Consider the following 11,501-nt stretch of genomic DNA (forward strand, 5'->3'; position numbering starts at 1 on the left):
ACATGGCCGTGAAGCTGGCCCTGGGCTTGGTGCTGCTGTCTCAGCCACGTCTCATGGACAGGCCATCCAACCTCAGGCCCATAACCCTAGGACACCCCGAAGCGGTCCGTCTCTGCAATGCCAGGAAAGCCCCGTGGCTCCCAGCACTCTATCCCATGCCAAACAACTCGATTTTAAAAATCCGTATCTCTTCCAGATGTTTGATCATTTCAAACGCCAGGGCCAAATTGGTTTGTACCCAGGCTCATTCCAAACGTGTTCTAAATCGATTTACCAAAATACGTTTAGGAAGATAGAAACAGATAAAACATTAACTCGGGTAAAGGGATGTGGCCATTATTGCAAAGCCATTCTGTTTTCAATGATCTAGACGGGACTGCACTGAAAACAGTTGGTGCCTGTTAAATGTAAAATGACTATATGCAATAGGCAGGGCCCCCCCCCTCTTTTTACTTAAAAGCACATCTTTCGGGGGACCTGGGTGGTTCAGTCGGTCAAGTGTCCAACTTCAGTTCAGGTCACCATCTCGCGGGTCATGGGTTCAAGCCCCGCATCAGGCTCTGTGCTGACAGCTCAGAGCCTGGAGCCTGCTTCGGATTCTGTGTCTCCCTCTCTCTCTGCCCCTCCCCCACTCGTGCTCTGTCTCTGTCTATCAAAAATAAATAAATGTAAAAACATTTTTTTTAAAAAAGCACATCTTTCAATGGACAGTTCATTTTTGAATAAATGAGAAGTACTTGAGAAAATTTATAATTCTTTTAAGCTACAAAGCTTTTTTATGTGTTTGTCCCATCGGATGCTCGAAGTACATTTTCAGTGCAAGCTATTTGAGCCCCTCCTGGCTGAGGAAAGCCTGAGAAGGGGGGTGACGTACCCATCATAGCTTGTAAGAGACAGAACAGATTTCAAACCCACTTCTTTTTAGCTCCAGGATTTTCTATGACATCAGCCTTTGAGGTTATGAAGCAATCAATCACTTTGGACCAGAGGAATTTTTTGAAAAGTAAAAAAAAATGATCTGTGATTCCTCAGAGTGCAAATCAGTGAGTCCCTCTGGCCAGAGCTCCATGCAGAACTGGGGGGTGAGGGGGGAGATCTGCAGGGGACAGGCAGCCGCACCCAGATCCTGGGTCAGGACCACAGTCCCACCCCATAAAGTGGACCCCTATTGCAATTACAACAAGGTGCATTTGCCATGCAGAAAGGAAAACATAATTGGAATCAACCACAGAAGATGGTTAATAGAGCTTCCAAACAAACCATCTAGAAAACACAGGCTTCCCTCTTTCTCCATGCCAGGCAACAGAGACTGGGCAAACCTCACCTGAGTTGCTTTACTGGAATCGGCATACACGGAGGCCTGGAGACACCAGTTTGAGATAGTGGACCAGTCCAGGGTCATCTGTGTTGAGTGACTAAGGCCAGGGCAGTCCAGACAGCAGGGAGAGGCATGGCAGGGCTCTCCCACACTCTGCCCTGCAGGTCTCGGGCACTCAGACTTCACAAGGAGGCCACTGGCTTCTTCCCACTGGTGAAGACCCCAGATCAATTCTTGGACCCGCGCTGTGTCCCCAGAGCCTCTCCTCACCTTCCACTGACAGTCACAGGTCATGACAGGAGAACCCACCGGCGTCCCTGCCCTCGGAGCTCTTACCGCCATCTCCCAATGGGAACAACACAAGAGCGGCACGTGTTCAAAGGAAAAACGGGGGGCGAGTCAGAGAACCCAAGGTTTTCCTCTCAAAGACCATCCTGGGAAGCCTGGTGTCTGCCTTCCTCTCTCCTCCAGCACTCGCTTCACTCGGCAGACATCCATTCATTAATCACAGGCAAAACATTCGGCCAAGTCCTGGGGCATAAAGCTGTCTACAGGAGCTCAGAGCCCCGTGGGGTGAAGGCTGTGTGGGATCAGCATGTAGACAGAGGGCTACCAGGAGGTGCAGACCTCAGGGCCCAGTGCTGTCCTGAAGGAGTGTGGCGCTCTGTGCCCGCTTTGTCACCCCTGCCCACCCCGTGTCCTGCACCCCTTGTCTCCCAGGGAGGCCCAGCTCTTGTCCAGACTGGACGAGGCACTTGGGAGGAGCAGAGAACAGGCCAGAGGCTGACCTCAAAGGGCTGATGGCCAATCCCAAGGTTTCCTTCCGATGAATCATCATGTCTTTGGGCTCCTTGCTCAAACCAGGGGTCAGCATGAAACCCGCACGTCCAACATTCAGTTTGTGGTACCCAAACAGCCCTCCTGACTGTAGGGTGTGGCCGGCCAAAACCTGTGGAGAAAATGGTCTCAGCTCATCAGCTTGCCTTCTCCTACGGCGGATGGGAGAAGCCGTCCTCGGCTCGTCCCTCTGTGTGGGACTCCGGCCGCCATGCTTCTGGAGTGAGCAATGGTCTTTGTCATGGAAGCTGTTCACGGAAAGTCAGCCTGGGAACATAAATAGCTGGCAACAGTGCACGGGTCAGGACTACCCCCCGCTGGGCCATTGGTGCGGCGATCTCTGAGCCTCGGTTCCTAAAACCATCAACTGATGGGGCGCCTGGGTGGCTCAGTCGGTCGAGCGTCTGACTTCAGCTCAGGTCACGATCTCGCAGTCCGTGAGTTCGGGCCCCGTGTCAGGCTCTGGGCTGATGGCTCAGAGCCTGGAGCCTGCTTCCGATTCTGTCTCCCTCTTTCTCTGCCCCTCCCCCGTTCATGCTCTGTCTCTCTCTGTCTCAAAAATAAATAAAAAACGTTAAAAAAATTAAAAAAAAAAATAAAACCATCAACTGGGAACGCTAGCTTGGATACTCCAGAACACGATGGCCATGAAAAGCAGCATCCTTCCTGATTAGCTCAAACAAACAGGAGCAAAGGGGTGAGGTCACGATTGGAGGAAGAGCTCACCGTGAAGAAGATACAACTGGACATTTCAGGGCAGAAAGAAAACAAAGTTTAGCTGAAAATCTTGGCGCCTGGTCCGGAAAACAGAAACCCTGTGTCTCTATAGCTTTGCCTCTCCCTTTCCCTCACCACCCCCCTTTCACTCTTTTCGCGCTGTCTCCTGGTCTCCCATCTCTGCTTCTCCCCACTCTCTCTCTTCTCTCTAGAGATCGGCTTTATCTGCTGGTACGTGGGCCACCAAAGGCAACTCTCGATGCCTTTCAGCCCCTCACAGGCCAAATTCATGGACATACCAAATTCAGCTTCCAAGAGCCATTTCCAAAAGGAAAACCAAACAAAACCTGCAGTCAGACGAGGTGCCCACCCTGCACTGCCAGCTGTGGCCAGAGGACAATGGCCATGTGGACCTGACCGTATGCACAAGTTTGGCGTGCCGGGGGTCATTCATCTGCCATTGACAAAACGCCCATGGCAACAGAGCTCTGTATTTGGGAACCCTCCCAGGCTGGCTCCAGACGATGTCAGTTCCTTCCGTGCCATTCCACGCCTGCCTGTATAGAGACGTTTGCCCCGAAATCTGCCACCACCTGCCTGGTGCCTCTCTCCTTGTCTCCTGGGCTGGGGTCCTGGCTCCCTCCTGTGATGGTTGATTCCTCTGCCCGTAGGTCCAGGCTGGAGTTCTTGGTTTGTGCTCCGCATGGGCAGCTGTCCTGCACACGGATTTGGGAGGTGAGTGCAAGGATAAGAAGAGCTTGGGGACATCACACTGCCTCTGATCTGGCCTTTGACCTTGCTTCTCCCCATTTTACAGCTGAGGAAACTGAAGCTGGGGCAGCCAGATGAACTGCCAAGGTCCCGAGCTAGTGCACTTCCTGGCACTCTCTGAGCCACGACATGACACATTTCCTTAGCCCTTTCTTATCAGCAGACCGAGCACCTTTCAGACCCGTGACCTCATTGGAGCCCATGACCTTGTGAGTCAGCATGAAGCCTTCCCAGCCTACGGACGAGCACACTCTGCCCCCGGAGGGCCACCTGGCTTGCCCAAGGTCACTCGGCTAGGAAATGGTCGCTACAGGTTCACACCATGACTGTCTGGCTCCTAAGCCCCTATTTTCTGTCAACACCACTCCACCTCCATAAGGCACAGTGGAACCGCTAAACTGCGGATCACTTCTGTGGGCTGGGAAATCCATGACCTACATTTCAAGGATCCATTTAATACCGCACACCTGACGCCCCTGGTGGTGTTTGGGGGAAGATTAATTGTGAAAATGTGCGTGGTGCTTTCCAGGTTAGAAAGTGCTATCTCATATGGGGGGACATCTCCTAGGGAGGGCTCACCTACCTCCTTCCCTCGACTTGATCTGCAGATGCCCCCCCTGATGTGGGCGGGGTGGGGGGAGGCACTCGCATGGCCGTTAGGGGAGAGAGCGGGGGTCCCCAGCCCAGCCCCGTGTTGGGCACCGTTCATGCAGAACCTCACCTCGCTCTGCCCACACCCCCGAGGTCCACGGCCTTAGCCCCACTGTGCGGGTGAAGGGCTGAGGCTCAGGAAGGGTGCATGGGCAGCTGGGAGAGGGCCGTTTGTGCCAAAGACTGTGAGGACAAAAAGCGTGTTCCGAGCACCCGGCAACTTCTCAGTTTCTGTCTGCTGACACTGCCAGAGTGTGTTCACCTGCCCCCCTTTTTTGGGCAGAAAAGGGGGACCCGTCGAGCTCAAAATGTCACTGAGAGCCAGGATCAAAATGTCCCCCGCACCCCAAAAAGACACACGTTACCACAGTGAAAAGGCTGTGTTTGCCCCTGGGGTGAGGGTTTTGCTCTTTATTTGCTCCGGAGCTCAAGATGAATAGAAGGGTAAGGGCCGGGTGGGGGGACATAAGGCAGGGAAGGTGGCCCCCAACTGGGGTCCTGGCTGCACCACACGCTGAAATAGTGGAGGCTTAAGGGGAAAACGCAAGTCGAAAAAGAGAGAGAGAGCCCCGCAGGCAGCTCAGCTCCAAGGGCCTGAGAGAGCGACAGGCCACTGTGTTGTCATCGGACCCTTCTCCAGCCCCTCAGCCCGGGCCCCGGGGACAGTGCTCACCATGGGGTTCAGCTTTCAGACACCATCAGTTTGGTGGCATTTGACTCCATCCTTAGAAAAGCAGCCCCGCCCGATCTTTGGAAGCTTTGAGCGCTCACTGTCAGGGCAGGGGAGGGCAGAGGACAGGTGGGGCCCCCCCCAGGCAGGGCCAGGAGGAGAGGGGCACTCAGATCGGGAAGAGGGCACTGGGACACAGGCTCAGGGTCTGAAGCCCCGGGTTCTCCCTGACCCTGGAGTTCCAGCAAATCGAAAATAGAGAACAAGATGCGTGGCGGGGCTCCGGCTTGAAGGAAGGGGGTAGAGAAAGCGTGATTTATCTGGAAGAGGAGCCCCTGGCTCTCAGGGGAGGCCGTTTACCCCAGAGTGTGTTTTGTTCGGAGGGTGAGAAGAGGCACGAGTAAATCTGCACTTCCAAGTGGAACCCGGGACTGCAATTATATAAAACAATACATCGTCCGCTCCAGGGTCTACACCAAGACCTACGTGTCACCAGGTGTGATCCTCAGAGGCCACCAGGCTGATGCTCATGGTCATTCAAGAGAGGTAAGCGGTCAGTTGCACAAAGTGAGACAGGTGTCTCTGCTGCAGGACTTCTCAGGGCCTTTACTATGTGAATTTCCCTTGTGACTCTCCAAGGAGGTGTACAAAATACAAGGGAGTCCCAGATTTACCTGGCCACCAAATCCTTCTCTCCTGGTGCTGGTGTTCCACTTTGGGAATGGCCATGAGTGAAGGGTGTGGAGGCCTGAGCCCCCCCAGCTGGATGGCATGGGGGCCCAGCAGGGAGCCCGGGGGACTTCCACATGAGGAAGACGGATCCTGCTCAGGGGCGGCTGGGACATCTCATTCTTGGTGGCTGTTGGGAGAAGGCACGGCCCGAGGCCCCCACGGTGTGTCTGGCCCAAGCACGCTCTCTGCAGCCTCAGACCCTTGCACCCCTGCAGTGGGCCGTCGTGCAGACGGAGCAACATCTGGGGAAGAAAAACAGATCCAGGACGTGAATGAGCAACTTCCAAAGAAGAAAAAATGCGTAAGTTCCAAGACGATACAAAACTGTCCAGCTTCCACATCAATCAAATAAATGCAAAATAAAGCAATGTTCTTTTGGGGCGCCTGGGAGGCTCAGACAGTTGAGGGTCTGACTCTTGATCTCAGCTCAGATCTCAATCTCAGGTTCATGAGTTCAAGCCCCATGCTGGGCTCTGCACTGGGCATGAAGCATGCTTTCATAATAATAGTGAAACAACATTTTGAGTTTTTTTCTTATCAACTTAGCAAAGTTTTTGTGGGTTTTTTTTTAAGATTACAGCTTTGATCCTGGAGCAGCAAAATAGGGGTCCCAAAATGTTCATGAAAGCCCAACTTGGCCCTCCCCTTCTGATCGTCAAAATAACAATATGGATCAGCAGGCTAGAAGGGTACGTGTCCCTGACAAGAAATGTATCCTAGGGAACAGGCAAAGTAGAAAAAGATTCATCTATAAGAATGTTTATTGCCATATTATTAATATTATTATATTCTATATATAATATTATATATAATGTACTATATATAACCATATATAATATTATCATTAATATTAATAATTACTATTATTATAGCAAAACAGTGAAATCATCAAACGATAAAATTATTGGAAATTATATATGAGTAATATGTACTTAATTTATATTCTATTACATATATCATATACATAATATAATAATTGGAAATTACCCATAAGTAATATGTACTTAATTAACTTAGTTATATTATATATATTATATTATATATAATATAATAATTTAAAATTGTATATGTAAGTAATATGTACTATATTCATACAAAAAGACATTTTGAAAAAGATGTGAAAGACTCACGATTGGGAATAAACTTTTTAAAAATTTTTTTAACGTTTTTATTTATTTTTGAGAGAGGCAGAGACAGAGCATGAGCAGGGGAGGGGCAGAGAGAGAGGGAGACACAGAATCGAAGCAGGCTCCAGGCTCCAGGCTGTCGGCACAGAGCCCGATGCGGGGCTCGAACCAACGAACCATGAGATCATGACCTGAGCCGAAGTCGGAAGCTCAACCCACAACCGAGGGAGCCACCCAGGCACCCCTGAGAATAAATTTGCAATGCGCAGTTCACTAGAGGGGTTAGCAAATAAACAGTTGTCACAGAATGACCCTTTAAAACAACAACAGCCAAGATACGTGTCACTTCACTGAAAAACTGTGTCGAGTTTCAGAGCTGTGTCCCACTGAGAGGGATTCAAAGTGGCATTTTCTGTTATTATTCACATCTCATCTGCCTCCAACAAGTTCGAGTTCACAACACATGTTTGGAATCTGATGTCTGCCTCTGTTCTCCACATCTCCTACCCCTGGGACCCTAACCAAGTGTTCTTTGCCATGCCATCTGGACCCACCCCCCATCCTCTCTCATCTCCTCCATGCCCAGCCCCACACGAGGTGCTCCCACTACGTCACACCCTCCTCACCGAGGGTAAAGGTCTCCTTCTGTTCAGACCTGCCCCCATCTTGAGGCTTCCACAAGGGCATCAGCTCAAAGGGCCTCCCTCCAAGATCTGAGAATGACCTTCACCATCCGTGTAACCCACTAACTTTTGACATGCAGTGCTTGGTTTCACTTCCTGTTCACAGACTAGCTCAGGGATAAGCCTCAGTTTGTTCATCTGCAAAATTGGAACAACATGATCTGCCTCATGGGAGACCTTCTAATTGCTGTGGCAGCACCTGGCACATTGCCTGGATCACAGTCGTCACCGAACGTGTGTTAGTTCTCTACCTCTGGTCCCCTCCTGGCCAGTGTCCACACCTTGAGAATCAAGGGTCAAACTAAAACACTCAGAGATGTAAACACTCAGAGACCATAAGCAATGGAAGGAGCGTCCTCTGAACCGGATGATCCGGGGACCCCGACCAGGTTCCACATCCCAACAGGGGCTCCAGGCCAATGAGTCACATTCATAGATGGTCTCAGACCTGGGGTGGGCCTCAGAAGGGACATGGTCCACCCTCCCCACACTTGACAGCCTGCCTTCCAACCATGGCCCCACCACCGGGGAAATGATGTGGTCCTCATCCACCGAGTAGGGACAGGAAGAGCCCACACTTCACAGGACTGGGGCCTTGAGGAGCCAATTAAACAATGCCAGTAAAGATTTAAAATCACCCTGAGATACCACCACACATCCTCAGGAATGGCTAAGACTAATGATGCCGAGGTTGGCACGGATGTAAAACAGCTGCATCATTCATGCAAAATGGTGCACCACTTGGGAAAATAGGTTAGCGTTTTCTTATGGAGATAAACACACCATCACATGGCCCAGCAATTCCGCTCCTTGGTTTTTACCCAAAAGATCTGTACCTGTGTTTACAATGTACAATACATATCATATACATGACATATATATAAACAATTCAAATATTCATCTATGCGAGAATGAATAAAGATGCTAGGGAGTGAGTCACTCACACGTGGATTAATCCACATGATGGAACGAGGTTCAACAATACAAAGGAATGGGTCACAGACGCATACGACAGCATAGATGAGTCTCCCAGGCACATGCTAAGGGAGGGAAACTAAATGCAAAAGAAGGAAAATGGTATGAGTCTATCCGTTCAAAGTTCTAGAAGAAAACCCAATCTAGGATGAGACAATACAGAATCGTGGTTGCCTGTGGCTCCCATCAGGAAGGAGGGGATAGATCAATAAAGCACCAGCAGGGACTTTGTGGGGTGTGGCAGTGCCCTATACTTTCACTGGGTTGTTTCAGAAATGGGCACATTTGTCAAAACTCACCAACATGTGCACTTAAAAGCTTGAGGATGTGAAATGCACAATTATACCTCAAGAAAAAAAGTAATAGTGTCCCTGGCACATGACAAGCAGTCCATAACTACATTATTGTCATTGACGATGACTGTCCTAGCTCCACTGACTCACAGATCATCAGTGTTCGGGGGGCCCTCAGAAATCCCTAACCAGGTGTCCCCAACCATTTTCGTGCGACGGACCTTTGGACGGGGTGTGTGATGCCTACAGCCCTTTCTCAGAATATAGTTTTGCCCGCATAAAATAGAATACATATGATGACAAAGGAAACCAATTATTTTGAAAGTTATCAAATATTAAAAACAGATTTGTGATCTAGAAGTACTATGTGCTTCTTTATTAACGCATTAAATAACGCGCCGTACCAGAGGGTCTAATAGCTACCATAATTTCCAAGTAGCGAGAAGTGTAAATGGCATCTTGAAATTTCCCCCAGATGCAATGGAAAATGAAAGGATCTGGGATTCCTCTTGGTAACCAAGTCAGAGGCGCCGGGAGTCCTGTGCTTCGGTGACACCATCTCCTACGAACAGCGTCCCGTTTCAGTTAGTGATGAAAACCGAGGGGCAATGCTATTTTCTCAGCCAGGTTCCGAGACCTGGCCACAGACCGAGGCCTCCCCGGGTGAGACCCTGCCCTAGTCCAACACTCTGGGCACAGGGGAGATGGGGCCACAGAGGGAGTTACACAACACTACACCAAGTTTGAGCTCGGAACCGGCGTCCTGCCTCCCGACTTCTAGGTCAGCCCTCTGTCCTACGGGGATAAAATATATAAAGATTTACCCCAGAGCGAGGCAAGGCATGGCTGTGTCTCGCCATTGAAGACAGGGATGGGATGATTTGTTGGTGCCGGGCCGGCGAGGCAGGAAGGCAAATGTTCACGCACACACAATATGCATTCCTTTTTCCCTCCACACTCTGACCCCGCCTGATTCAGCAATGCAGGGCTCAGCTTGGGGAGCCCCCTGGACCACAGCCCCCGCCAGGCCCTGGCCCAGAACGTGGGCGACCCCCGCTGCCGCGGCGGCCAGCAGGCCCCGTCCATCCCAGGCTGGCAGGCTGGCAGTCAGCGGGCGCCCACCGAGCACGGGGCCTCTGCCCGCATTAACTCCCTGCTGGGATAATTCTTCTCCAGCCTTTTTTTTCCGGCCACCAAGCGGGCCTGCCACCACACTGCTGTTTTTCATCTTGTTAATTGAGTCATTTATTTCGTTAAAAGGTGAAACTTTATCAGGGTTTATGTGCCAAGTGTGAGAAGGTGTATTTAATGATACATCAAATGGCCGCGGCCTCAGGTGCATCTATATTTAGAGATGGTACAGCAAGGGGGACAGTGGCGGGGCGGGGGGGGGGGGGGGCGCAGGGAGCACGATGGAGTCGATCCTGCACAATTAAATTATGCTGGTTTCGAAAAGAGCTACAAGTTACACAGGCAATGTTGGATTCAAGGTGCACCCAGAAATGCACACAGTGGCCAGGACCTTGGCGGCTGCCCCCAAGGTATCCTGGTGACTCTGTCCTTCTCTCCTGGGGACTGGGGACTGAACCCAGGGGTATCTCCCTTTGCTCCTGACTCCCTGCACCCCAGCCGCCCATCCAGCACCACTCAGGCCAGAGACTTGTGAGCCCTACCCGGACCTGCTGCACTCTGCCCCTGACACTGTCCCCTTCCCTACCACCTGTGACTCTCTCACCTCTGTCCAGACAGCCAGCATCCTTCCAGCACCAGAGGCCCCCAGAAGAGCTCAGCTAGCCCTCCCCCCCACCAAAGGCTTCAGTGTCCTTCCTCCCTTAACACCTCTGGGTGAAGTCCAGGCCCCCAGGGCCAGTGTTCAAAGCCTTCGTGATCTGGCGCCAAGCATCCAGCCCTCACCTCCAGACCAGTTGTACTCTCTCTGCCTGTCTCCCGGCCAGGCTCTGCACCTGCCTTAGAACCCCATCGTCCCCATCCTCCCCACCCGAAGGCAGCGCTTCTCAACCCACTAGAATCACTCAGGGAGCTTTTTAAAATACCATTGCCTCAGTCCCAGGCAAGACCACCTTCACCAGGCTTTCAGGGCTCTGGGTCCCCAGGTGGCGGGGGACCCACCTGGTGCAGACAGAATTGAGAACTACTGCTTCTCATCTGTTCACCCCCCAAAGCCTCTGTCCCCAAGTTCCTCGCCCCCTGAGGATGGGTGAGGGCGCTCCCCTGGGCCCCTTGAGGGCCTGGCCAGGGAGGGTGCTGAGTCGGGAGTCTTCATGGTATGCACATGGCCCACGGCCCCACGGCGAGGTGCCACGGAGGACAGCTCCCGTCAAAGACGCCAGCTCGGGGAGATCAGAGCTCTGGAACTGCCCTGGCCACTCCAGCAAGTCTGCTGGACAGAATGGGGGGACAGGATGAGCGATGGTATGGGGGGCTGGGAGCAGCGAGCCAGCCCAGGCAATGGGGAAACTTCTCGTAGACCGAGAGGAGGTTGTAAGAGAAGGGAGGTGGAAGGAGCTAAGGCCCCAGAGTCCCGCCCAACCCTGCCGCATCCCAGCTGGGTGACCTTGGCTGCCTCGTTCAACCTCTCTGAGCCTGTTCCTCACCCATAAAGGGGGAGTGATAGGCCCCTACCTGTGGGGCTGGGGGCAGACTTGGAAGCAGGATCTGTGTGAATTGTGGACACAGGCCTGGCAGGCTGCAGCCTCAGAGACGATC

This window comes from Felis catus, chromosome B3 (assembly GCF_018350175.1).
Source record: "Felis catus isolate Fca126 chromosome B3, F.catus_Fca126_mat1.0, whole genome shotgun sequence".
NCBI classification, from domain to species: domain Eukaryota; kingdom Metazoa; phylum Chordata; class Mammalia; order Carnivora; family Felidae; genus Felis; species Felis catus.